The sequence below is a fragment of the Bos indicus x Bos taurus genome, chromosome 6 (assembly GCF_003369695.1).
Source record: "Bos indicus x Bos taurus breed Angus x Brahman F1 hybrid chromosome 6, Bos_hybrid_MaternalHap_v2.0, whole genome shotgun sequence".
Classification (NCBI taxonomy): domain Eukaryota; kingdom Metazoa; phylum Chordata; class Mammalia; order Artiodactyla; family Bovidae; genus Bos; species Bos indicus x Bos taurus.
Window position 1 is genome coordinate 28,156,898 of NC_040081.1, and position 12,139 is coordinate 28,169,036.

General features: G+C 40.4%; 1 pseudogene; it reads right to left on the reverse strand.

Annotated features, from left to right (window-relative positions):
* Window positions 1–346: 346 nt before the first annotated feature.
* LOC113894803 lies at window positions 347–1,087 on the reverse strand (annotated as a pseudogene).
* Window positions 1,088–12,139: the final 11,052 nt, after the last annotated feature.

Consider the following 12,139-nt stretch of genomic DNA (forward strand, 5'->3'; position numbering starts at 1 on the left):
AAGCCTCTGCAGCAGGAACAGAAGGGCAGAGGGTACGGGGGCAGAACCAGAGGGGCCTGGCATGGGGGGGAGGGTGAGGAGCCCTCTCACCATCTCCCTGTGTTCACCCGTGTGTCTCCACTCTGTAGAACAGGGGCTGCGTTAAAGCCGCAGCAGCCAGTAGACCTGATGCAAAAATCTTCTTCTTATGGCTTCTCGTAGAATTGAAAGACAGGGCCCAGTAGAACCCTTGATTGGACCCAGGAGATCCCAGGATGGCAGGAACTACAAGCCCTTGATTATTGAGGTGGCCCAGCCAATGGTGCTGGAAGGCACGGTCATGTTGTTTAATAAGGACAGTCCTCTACTAGGGTTGACAGACCCGTACAATCACACTGGCCTTGGGCACGATGATTCCATAGTCCTCAGGCAGGAACCCCATGTCCCAAATCCAGTGTTCCAGAGACACAAAGCAGACTCCCTTCTTGAGGTTGGAGAACACGTGGTTGGTCTTAAAAGGGATACTGGTTGTACCTTGATGGATTGGCCTAGGAGAGAAATGATGTAGCTTGGCCTGCTTGGCATTTAGAAGTTGGACAATTAGCTCATACAGACAGACCGAGGCTTCTTGGTTTGCCCACCAGGCAGAGACACAAATCTCAATCTTTCCACTATCCAGGAGTTCCGGCCACAGACCCTCCTTTTCCAGGTCTAATGCTTGCTTCTTGTAGCACCACCTGTAGAAAGGCTGGAAAGAGTCCTCAGGAACTAGCCTGTGGTCTTCCTCCCAGCTTTCCTCCTCTCTCCAGCTTGTACAGTTGATTGTCCTCCAAGGCAGGAAGGCGTCTATGCCATGGGGGTTCGGGTAGAGATTGCGTCCTAAGGGTCTGCGCTCGCAGAAGCGGCCCAGGAGGCAGGGCCTGGAGTTGTCGTCGTTGTCTAGGGGCAGGCAGGTTTGGAAGACGGGCCACAGCTTAACGTGACTGTAGGGTAAGATGCTCAGCCACACGGCCCGGGTGTCCACCAGGTAGCGCCAGTACCAGCACACATGGCGGCATTGCCCGAGCAGCATGCTTGTGGGCAGGTAGCTCAGCATTTCCAGGAGCATCTCGATGGGCAGTTGGCTTAAGCCAGGCGCCTCCTTGGGTTCGGGGTCAGAAGCAGGAACACAGGCGGGCAGGCCCTGGGAGGCTGAGGCCCCCGTGGTCTCCTCGCCAGGCCCTGTGGCTGTGGCTGCCCGAATCTCAGCCAGTGCTCCTCACCAGTGGGCCTTCACCTTGCCTCACCTGTTCCCACCGCCACTTCAGCCCTTTTTATTCGCCCCCTACCAGCCATTTCTTAATGACAATGAGCTCAGTCTTTTCTTTGTTTAAATACGTTCATTACATTCTTAATATATGTGAGAAGCTACACCAGACACTGGACATACAAAGATGAATATGCCTTGGCTCCTGTCCTGAATAAGCCCATAGTCAAGACTGGAAGATAATACAGTATGAAAAAAGCTATGCTAAGTAAGCACAGAAGGCTACAGATGCATCAGAGAATCCAACCATTTCTAAAAGTTCAGAAAGCTACAGGCAAAAATGATGTCTAGGCGGAAATGTGGTGTATAGAGGGAGCGCATAATAGTAACAGTTATTAATCTTTGTCATATTTTTACTAACTTGTAACGCAATACTTTCGGAGAAGGCAATGGCACCCTACTCCAGTACTTTTGCCTGGAAAATCCCATGGATGGAGAAGCCTGGAAGGCTGCAGTCCATGGGGTCGCTAAGAATCCACACGACCGAGCGACTTCACTTTCACTTTTCACTTTCATGCATTGGAGAAGGAAATGGCAACCCACTCCAGTGTTCTTGCCTGGAGAATCCCAGGGACGGGGGAGTCTGGTGGGCTGCCGTCTATGGGGTTGCACAGAGTCGGACACGACTGAAGTGACTTAGCAACAGCAAACGCAATACATTAGATTTAAATAAAGCAATACATGTAGAAACTTAGAACAAGTATGACTGTCACATAGTAAGTTCCAAAAATGATAAGATACCATTGTCATACATCACTCAGTATAGAAATTGTTAATGCCTCATTTATCATTTATTATTAATATGATCTTATTAATATACTATGACTGTATTATTTAATAAAATGTTATGACTACTACGCTCTCTATTTTACCAATAGGAATAGCAAGTTTTGATAGCATTAACTTCTTGTGAAAGTTAACATAGATAGTAAGAGATATAACCTATTTCTAAACCTGGCTCTACTTGATTCATAGCCTATCATTAATAAACTTCCTGAAAGGTGGTTTCCTGCTCTAAAGCACTGCATATGAAAAATAGCCTGAAATTAACTGAGATGAGTGAGTAGTAAAGCCAGGTCATCACAAGTTGTTTTGTACAAGCTTGAGCTAGAGCTGTACGTGGAAAACCTGAGCGGTATACAGGGATCATAATTTTAACTTTAAGAATAATGGGAACCTTTCAGCTTTAATTTATATTTCAATATTTTCAGTTTCTGGTTCTTTCGAGACTAATAAATTGGAGAGGCACAGGAACGGATGCCAACCAGTCCATCAAAGAGACCAATAATTCATGTGATGGCAAGTTGATGACATTGGACTCTTTTGAAGTATTGTGGAAAGGACTGGCAAACCAGTGATACAGCCCAGGCTACTGCAGGGCTAGTGTCCACAGAGCAGCACCGCCACCACTACCGAAGCTGATATCCATGTCATCCGCGATGGCGTCTGTTGGATCCTCAGCATCCTGATGTGGCTTCCCCCGGCTGTGGATGCGCTGTGGTGCTACCCCCATGGTGATGGCCCAGCTGGGTGATGCTGATATGCTAGAACCTTCACTATCCTAGAGCTGCATTATGGGTGTTTTGATCCCCAGAATTCCAAAGCTTCATTGTCTTCTCTTCCAAAATGGAGAGAATGCTGTTGGTTAATTTTGGTGGAACTTAGTGATGTGATCTTTCATCTCAATGTCTATACAAATTTTACCAATGTATACTTTAGGCTTTTACACTACAGTCCCTCACTTCCTTTTCCAACACAGTGTTGCTTAACATAGATTTGTTGAAATAATTTATTTTAGTTTATCATCTCTTCCTCCATAAAAATGTTAAGTGTCTCCAAGGTCTGTTATCACTTCAGCTTTATAAGTTCAATAAAAATATATTTATTGAACTCATTAAAAATATATTTAATGACTATGCATTTTGTTCCTGAAAATTATATATATATGTATATAATTTTATATTGTATGTATACACAGAATTTTATATTTATATATATATACAGACATGTATATATAAAATAAAAAACAGCTATGCTAAAAACTTTTCTAGTGTTTTGACATAAACTTGTATCAGGTCTCAGCATTTCATTCTGTTCCTAGTGACACCAAGCCTTCTCTGATACCTTCTCTCTGACACCATTTTTCAAATACTTAATTTTGCATCTGTGCCCTAGTAAAGGCAGGGTATATCACATCAAGTGGTCATGTGGGATTGCCAGTCATGTCCTGGGTTCAGTCAGACTACCATGTAATAAAATCAGATGAGCCAAGCAGAAACCCAGTGTAGAAATGAAGATGGACATTTTCAATGGAGAGCATTAGAATCAGGCATGTCCAAAGATCACAGTAAGCTATATGAGGAGATAGACCAGACCTCCATGGTACTAATCCATGTTGCCCTGACTCCTATCAGCTTACGCCCAAGCTCATGAGAACCAGCTGCTAGAGGATCAGAGTACTTGAGCCAGATTCAAGGATAGGTCAAGTCAACATGTGATTGCAAGATGGAAACATTTTGCTACTACTTTACCTTCTCACATAAAGTTGATTTGAAAAGAGACATTGAAAGTAAATCCTCCCAGTGAGCATAGCTTTGGGTTGTATAAATGATCATCCACTTTGTGTAGTGAAAGTTGTAACATGAAGTAAGATTATGCCAGAATTTATAAGCTGGAGAACGGCTTAGCTAATTGGGTGGACTTTCAACAACTAGGAGTGAGAGATGTTTGAGAAGCAAGTTTAGGGAAGAAGCTTGTGGTTTAATCTATTGCAAGTGGACCCAGAATGTGAGAATCATGTAATTCCTTCCAGAAACCGTCTGCTGCTAAAGAGTCTCTAAGTGGGCAGGATGGCTTAGTCAGTATATTTCAGCCAATTTCAGTTCTTGTCCATCAAAGGTTAAAAAGGCAGCAGATGATGACCAAAATTAGGGTAGACTTTGTAGCAAGAACATGATACCCTGTTGGGATTTGTCTTGATACTTCCACTGCAGAATGTCCAAATCACGTGCAATGAAGTTCAGTGCCATGCTTGAAATTTAGTCAGTTCAGTTCAGTTGCTCACTCATGTCCGACTCTTTGCAACCCCATGAATCACAGCATACCAGGCCTCCCTGTCCATCACCAACTCCCAGAGTTCACTCAAACTCACATCCATCGAGTCAGTGATGCCAACCAGCCATCTCATCCTCTGTTGTCCCCTTCTCCTCCTGCCCCTAATCCCTCCCAGCATCAGAGTCTTTTCCAATGAGTCAACTCTTCGCATGAGGTGGCCAAAGTACTGGAGTTTCAGCTCTAGCATCATTCCTTCCAAAGAAATCCCAGGACTGATCTCCTTCAGAATGGACTGGTTGGATCTCCTTGCAGTCCAAGGGACTCTCAAGAGTCTTCTCCAACACCACAGTTCAAAAACATCAATTCTTCAGTGCTCAGCTTTCTTCACAGTCCAACTCTCACATCCATACATGACCACAGGAAAAACCATAGCCTTGACTAGACGGACCTTTGTTGGCAAAGTAATGTCTCTGCTTTTTAATATGCTATCTAGGTTGGTCATAACTTTTCTTGAAATATAGTACTAGCTTTATAAAGAGACTAACCAGTCATTTGGCACTAAGCTGACTGCATTAGACCCCTTTCATTCTGGAAAGGACTGACCTGAATTCTGCCTGACCAGGATTGACCATATTTGGGATTTGTCTTTTTTTGTCTGCTATGCCCCAGGAGCCCCACTCAGGGATCATAATGTGAAATGTGCTGATACAGGAGATTATATAGCATTTTGTTGGACTGAGGGATTGTTATATGACAAAGAAATACAGCAATGGTAGATACATTCTTGTGGGATTTGTAGATCTTATCACATACCACACTATCCTGATAAGGTAGGAGAGACTAAACCTTTGAAGTCAGAGCTAAGACACTGGGTTGAGGATGACAGTCAGTGAAAATGGAGTTGTATTTTCAGGATGTAGTACAAATCTTAAACCCATGGCCACGGTATGGTGATGTGTATCCAATAGGTAGACTGAATGGGTTTAGTAACCAATATGTTATAATGGTATTGACCTTGCTTACCACATCACTTTTAGTGTTCTGTTTGTGGGGTTTGTATTTATTGTCCTCATAAGACTCATCACCTAAAATCCCGAGTCCAGGGCAGACATTTCCAGCAGGTTCCTATAGGCTATCACTGCCCCCTCATCTGATTAAGTTCCTTGCTAGAGAAGATTAGCAAGCAGGGGTCATTTACCTTATTATCAAGGAAAGGTAGGCTGCCACATAATGAGGGTGAGGAGGAATGGTGAGAATTCTGGTGATCTTTTTGCATCTATTGATATTCCCAAACTTAATGAAACCAGAAGTGGAGAGGAACAACCAAGCCGTGATAAGAGTATCATAAAAAATGGATTTAATCTCCTTGAACTTGATGTGGATCATGCATTATGAAAGCCAACAGGACCCTCAGAAATGCTAGTCAAAGGGGAGGACAGTCCAGAATGAATTCTGGGGGAGAGAGATGGTGTGTCACTGCTATCCCCATACCACATATAACATTGAGAATTGTAGTTTGCCCTACAGTTTGTCCCACTACTCTATGTTTTCTCAGAAATCGTGACCAATCAAAATCCAAAAAAGTAGTTGTATCTATCTGCAGTATATTTAATGTTCACGTAAGCAAGTATGCATCTTAGTATGAACTAGAAAGAGATTCTGTTGGTAACCTAGTTTCCATTTCCCAGCCAGTCATGCCACTCGCTTGCTCAGAGGCAGACTTTTTAGGGCTCGGAACTGTCTGATCCTCCAGAGAACAGCCTCAATTACTCATTCCATGAGGATGCAGTTTTTGTTCAATGGCTGTCATTCAAGATGTAGAGTTCCTTTTGGGTACAGACTGAAGCTAAATCTAACTGAGGCTACATCCTTCCTCAGCTGCCTTCCTTGCTCTACAATGCATTTTCATCCTCTTTCTCATGAGGGCTCTTCATTAACATATTACGTGAACCTATTTTAGACTCTGCATTTGGGGGACTCAGCCTAAAAACATGGAGAAACATTATTTCCATATTAATATCCTTGAGGCATTTACATACTACTGGTGTGTGAGAAAATTATACAACTATTTGTAGGGTAAAATTGTTCAAATCTGTTTTTTTAACCCAGACATTTTGTTTCTGAGTAGATGTCTTGCAAAATAATCATGTAAAACTTAAATATATATATATATAAATCATTATTATAACATTTTTAAAATTTTTAAATTTTAATTTTTTTAATTAAAAAAATTTTTTAATTGTTATTTTAAAAGAAAAAATGCTCAATGTATATCCATATGGGAATGAGTTTAATAATTCATAATGTATCCCTACATTCAGTGATATAATTTTAAGTAAATTCCTTTGCTCTTATATAGAAATATGCTTAATGTATGATGGGAGTAAATTAAAGAGCTTAAGTTCATGTACTTTTTGTGTTGGCAAAACAATTCTTTTGTAGGTTCTGCCTCTTTGTTACTGCCTGATACTGAAAAAAGTACTTAACTTTGTAAACCTACATTTCATTTCCTTCATTTTTAAAATTATCGTTTAACAGGATATCACAGGCAAAGCGTTTAGCACACAATTAATTGTCAATATAAGTTAGCTCTTATTTTATTATTATTATGTGCTAAGTGAAAATGTTAAGTAGGAGAGCACTGATTCATTGAATGTATTTAGAGATTGGTATAGCACTCGTTCATGGAGTTTAGCTAGAAGTTAAAGCATGGGCATGTAGCCAGGGCATAAATCCGTAGACTTCATGCCTTGTTGCATCACTAACTTTTGTAAAACCTTGGGAGAATTTCTTTAACTCTCTAAACTCAAATTTCTTGTCAGCAAAATGGATATATTAACAGTACCTTCTTTGGGGAATTACTACCCTAAAAGGCTTATTGAAGAAAAGCTGTAATAGCTAATGCTTACAGAATGGCATCTTCTAAATGCCTTACTTGTATTTTTATCATAGTTTCACTGTAGCCCTAGAAACTAAACATTGTTATTATCCCTGTTTTATAAGAAAATTAAAGCATAGAGTAGTTAAATAATATGCAAAGATTCGTAGAGCTAGTGCAAGCAATTCAGGATTTGAATTTAATCTGTCCAGTTTCACAGCCTGGGGCCAAAATCACTTTGATAAAATGTGAATCCTAAAAAAATATTAAAGACTCAACAAATGATATATATCATGTTTGTATGAAATGTATGTATATACATATATAGAAAAGGCAGAGAAACCAGAGATCAAATTGCCAACTTCTGTTGAATCATTGAAAAAGCTAGAGAATTCCAGAAAAAATATTTGCTTCATTGAATACATTAAAGCCTTTGACTGCATGGATCACGGCAAACTGTGGAAAATTCTTAAAGATATGGGAATACCAGACCACCTTACTCGCCTTCTGCAAATCTTGTATGCAGGTCAAAAAGCAACAGTTACAACTGGACTTGGAAAGACAGACTGGTTCCAAATTGGGAAAGAAGTACGTCAAGGCTGTATTGTGTCACCCTGCTTATTTAACTTATATGCAGAGTACATCATGAGAAATGCCAGGCTGGATGAAGCACAAGCTGGAATCAAAATTGTCGAGAGAAATATCAATAACCTCAGATATGCAGATGACACCACCCTTATGGAAGAAAGTGAAGAGGAACTAAAGAGCCACTTGATGAAACTGAAAGAGGAGAGTGAAAAAGTTGGCTTAAAGCTCAACATTCAGAAAACAAAGATCATGGCATCTGGTCCCATCACTTCATGGCAAATAGATGGGGAAACAGAGGAAACTGTTTAAAGTTTCCAGTGCCAGACTTTATTTTTCTGGGCTCCAAAGTCACTGCAGATGGTGACTGCAGCCATGAAATTAAAAGACGCTTACTCCTTGAAAGGAAAGTTATGACCAACCTAGATAGCATGTTGAAAAGCAGAGACATCACTTTGCCAACAAAGGTACATCTAGTCAAGGCTATGGTTTTTCCAGTGGTCATGTATGGATGTGAGAATTGGACTGTGAAGAAAGCTGAGCACAGAAGAATTGATGCTTTTGAAATGTGGTGCTGGAGAAGACTCCTGAGAGTCCCTTGGACTGCAAGGAGATCCAACCAGTCCATCCTAAAGGAGACTGGTCCTGTGTGTTCATTGGAAGGACTGATGCTAAAGCTGAAACTCCAATACTTTGGCCACCTCATGAGAAGGGTTGACTCATTGGAAAAGACCCTGATGCTGGGAGGGATTGAGGGCAGGAGGAGAAGGGGACAACAGAGGATGAGATAACTGGATGGCATCACCGACCCGATGGACATGAGTTTGGGTGAACTCCGGGAGTTGGTGATGGACAGGGAGGCCTGGCGTGCTGCGATTCATGGGGTCGCAAAGAGCCTGACATGACTGAGCAACTGAGCTGAACTGACTGAATGGAGAACACACAGAAAACTGGGAAGAATTTTTATAGTATAATTCATACAAGAAAATAAAATAAACATAGTTGGTGTGGGGTATTGGTTTGGGGTATCTGTTGTAACTATGACAAGACACATAGAACCATATCACCTTTCAGAGTAGGCATATTTCTAATAGCTTAAGCTGCAATTGGATATTCCAATAAAAAATATATTATTGCAAGTGATTCAAAATGTTTTATTAATACAAAAAAATAGAACTATAGAAGTAGAAAAACACATTCTTATAAGGTTCCACATTAGATCAATCTCAAATATTTCTTACTTGTTTTATTGAGAGTCTAAAATGGAATGGCCCAAGAAAGGCATAGTTCTTCTGCAGAACATATCTGCAATCTAGGCTCCTTTTGCCTAGACTTCCTTTTATGACTTCTCATAGAATGGATTTATTTTGGTTGAAGCCCTGATGTTCTAAAGAATAAAACATAAGGACAAAAGGATGAACACAGAGATCAAACTGACCATGGCATACATCTTTCCTTTACACCGCTCTAGCTGTACGATTTGGGACATTTTCTGAATTTTATGAGTCTGATTTTTATCTGGAAAAAAATTGCCTTAAAGACTTGTAGTAAAATTACTAAGACAATATACATGACAATGTGGTGTAGGTAGATTATAAATGAACTATTTTTTATTATTTTCCTGTATCCCTTCACAGATTTATACTTCAGTCCATTTGTGAAAAATCAGTTTATCAGGCCTCAGTATATTGAAATAGCCAGGTCACAAATGAACAACCACATTTTGGTGGAAATGGAATCATGAAGTAACCAAAACAGAGAATAAAAGACAGTCATTATTTCTGACTCACAGATGACATTTTCTCTTTTGGACACAAAGTTTTGAGAATAGAGAAGGAAATGGAGCTACCACCTCTGTGCTTACAATTTTTATTCTCAGTAAGAATCAACCGCAGCTAAGACTCAGACCTGACCAAATCAACCTCTGTAGTGGGTGGTTCAGCCTATTTAGATGAGCCAAGTGCCTATTCATTCAGTTGAAAGGAAAACTAGTTCCGTTGATGTAGTCAGCTTCAGAGCAAGCCAAAAACTAAGCACAGGGAAATGCCAGCAGTTCAGTGAAGAAGCACAAAGGCTTCTGACAAAGAGGAGTACTTTCAAGGTAGAATGCATCTTAACTGATAGACTAGCAATAGTTTTTTTCACAATTTGGAAATGAAATTGCTTCAGTTCCCATCGACATCTGGGGCTTGGTTAAAGAGGCATTTAAATAACAATGATGCAAGTTGGTTTTCTTTCAAAATGTAATCTTTGTCAGTTTCATATTGCTGCTTTATTTAGAGAGAAATAAGAATATTTTTGCCATGTACTAGTATTATAATGTTAGGAAATCACTTTATCTAATATTCATTCTGTCCTTTAAAATGCCAGACTCCTCATTAGGCCCTCAGAATATGAAAGTGATTCTGATGAGATTGCTCCTCTCAGAGAAGTTCATAGTCTAATGGGGAAAATAGATGTCTGAACACAATTTCAGTAATGTGAAAAAAGTGGCAATACTCACGTGCATAAAATGGCAAAGTTCTCTAACAGATGTAGCAAAGGCCTCATGACAACAGTAGCAACAGAGCTCAGACTTAAGGCTAAGTGAACATTTTCTAGATTGAAAAGGCAAAATAAATTGCAGAGAGTGCCATAGGATGTTGACTGTTTAAGATCGTTTAACGTGTCAAGAACTGAGGAAAATACTTTACATGCATTAATCCATTTGAGGCTTCACACTTGCTTGAGACAAGTTTGGCTTTTACTCCTTCGTACATATGGATGTAAGAGTTGGACTGTGAAGAAAGCTGAGTGCCGAAGAATTGATGCTTTTGAACTGTGGTGTTGGAGAAGACTCTTGGAGTCCCTTGGACTGCAAGGAGATCCAACCAGTCCATTCTGAAGGAGATCAGCCCTGGGATTTCTTTGGAAGGAATGATGCTAAAGCTGAAACTCCAGTACTTTGGCCACCTCATGTGAAGAGTTGACTCATTGGAAAAGACTCTGATACTGGGAGGGATTGGGGGCAGGAGGAGAAGGGGACGACAGAGGATGAGATGGCTGGATGGCATCACTGACTCTTTGGACGTGAGTCTGAGTGAACTCCGGGAGTTGGTGATGGACAGGGAGGCCTGGCGTGATGCGATTCATGGGGTCGCAAAGAGTCGGACACGACTGAGAGACTGAACTGACTGACTGACCTACATGGTTACAGGGATTACATATAATGGCACAGACTTTTAATTCAAGGCAGTCTGACTTCACTTTGGTAACTGCTGCTTCCCTGTAACTTATATGATAATACATGTATTATCATACCATTGTGGAAACCCACCAAGGGCAAAAAAACACAGAATTAATTAATTCATGAGTACCCGCTCTCTGGGCTTCCCTGGTAACTCAGAGGTAAAGAATACACCTGCAATGCAGGAGACAAGGATTCAATCCCTGGTTTGAGAAGATCCCCTGCAGGAGGGCATGACAACCCACACCAGTATTCTTGCCAGAAAAATCCCATGGAGAGGGGAACCTGGCAGGCTACAGTCAATAGGGTTGCAAAAGACAGACACGAATGAGGTGACTTAACATGCGTGCACGCACTCACTCTCTACCAAGCACTGGGCTGGCATGACCTGTCCAGAGAAAATTTAGGAGTATACTCTACTAACAAAACAATGAGTCAGAAGAAGCAACTATTGAGAGAAAAGTAATTACTGGCAATTCACTCTTGTCTGTTAGATTAGGGATGAGAGATGGAGTAGACAAAGATGACTGATGGTTTTTGCTTGACAAATGGAGTAAATGTGATGACATAATATGAAGCAGGGAAAAACTTAATCAGGGAAAACTGGTCATTCATTTTGAAGCTGTGGGTTACCCTATGAAAATCATACAGTCAGATTACCTGCTTAACTCTATCTCTGTTTGGTTAATAATATCAGATTATGTCATGATATGTTTAACTCTAAAATACTGTGCAAAAAAAGAAAACAATTCTATGCAGATTTTAAAACAAACTATCTTACTACAAATAAATGAAAAACCACAATGAAATAAACTCATTCAATCCAGAAACAGGACTCTCAAAAAGAATCCTTCAGAGGGGTAAATGGCTACTTCAGAAGTCTAACCAGAACAGATAGTACTTATTTGTAGAGTGAAATAATAAATTAATAATAATTGAATAAATGAGTGTGTGAATTCATGCTGAGATTATCTACTGAATTTACTTTGAGAGCACAAGTGAGAGAAAATGGACTTGAATTAGTGCAAAAGAGGTTGACATTCATAAATCATAAACTTCTTAAGCTCGTAGAGTATTTCCTTTGGAGATGTTCCATAAAGGGAGAAACTAT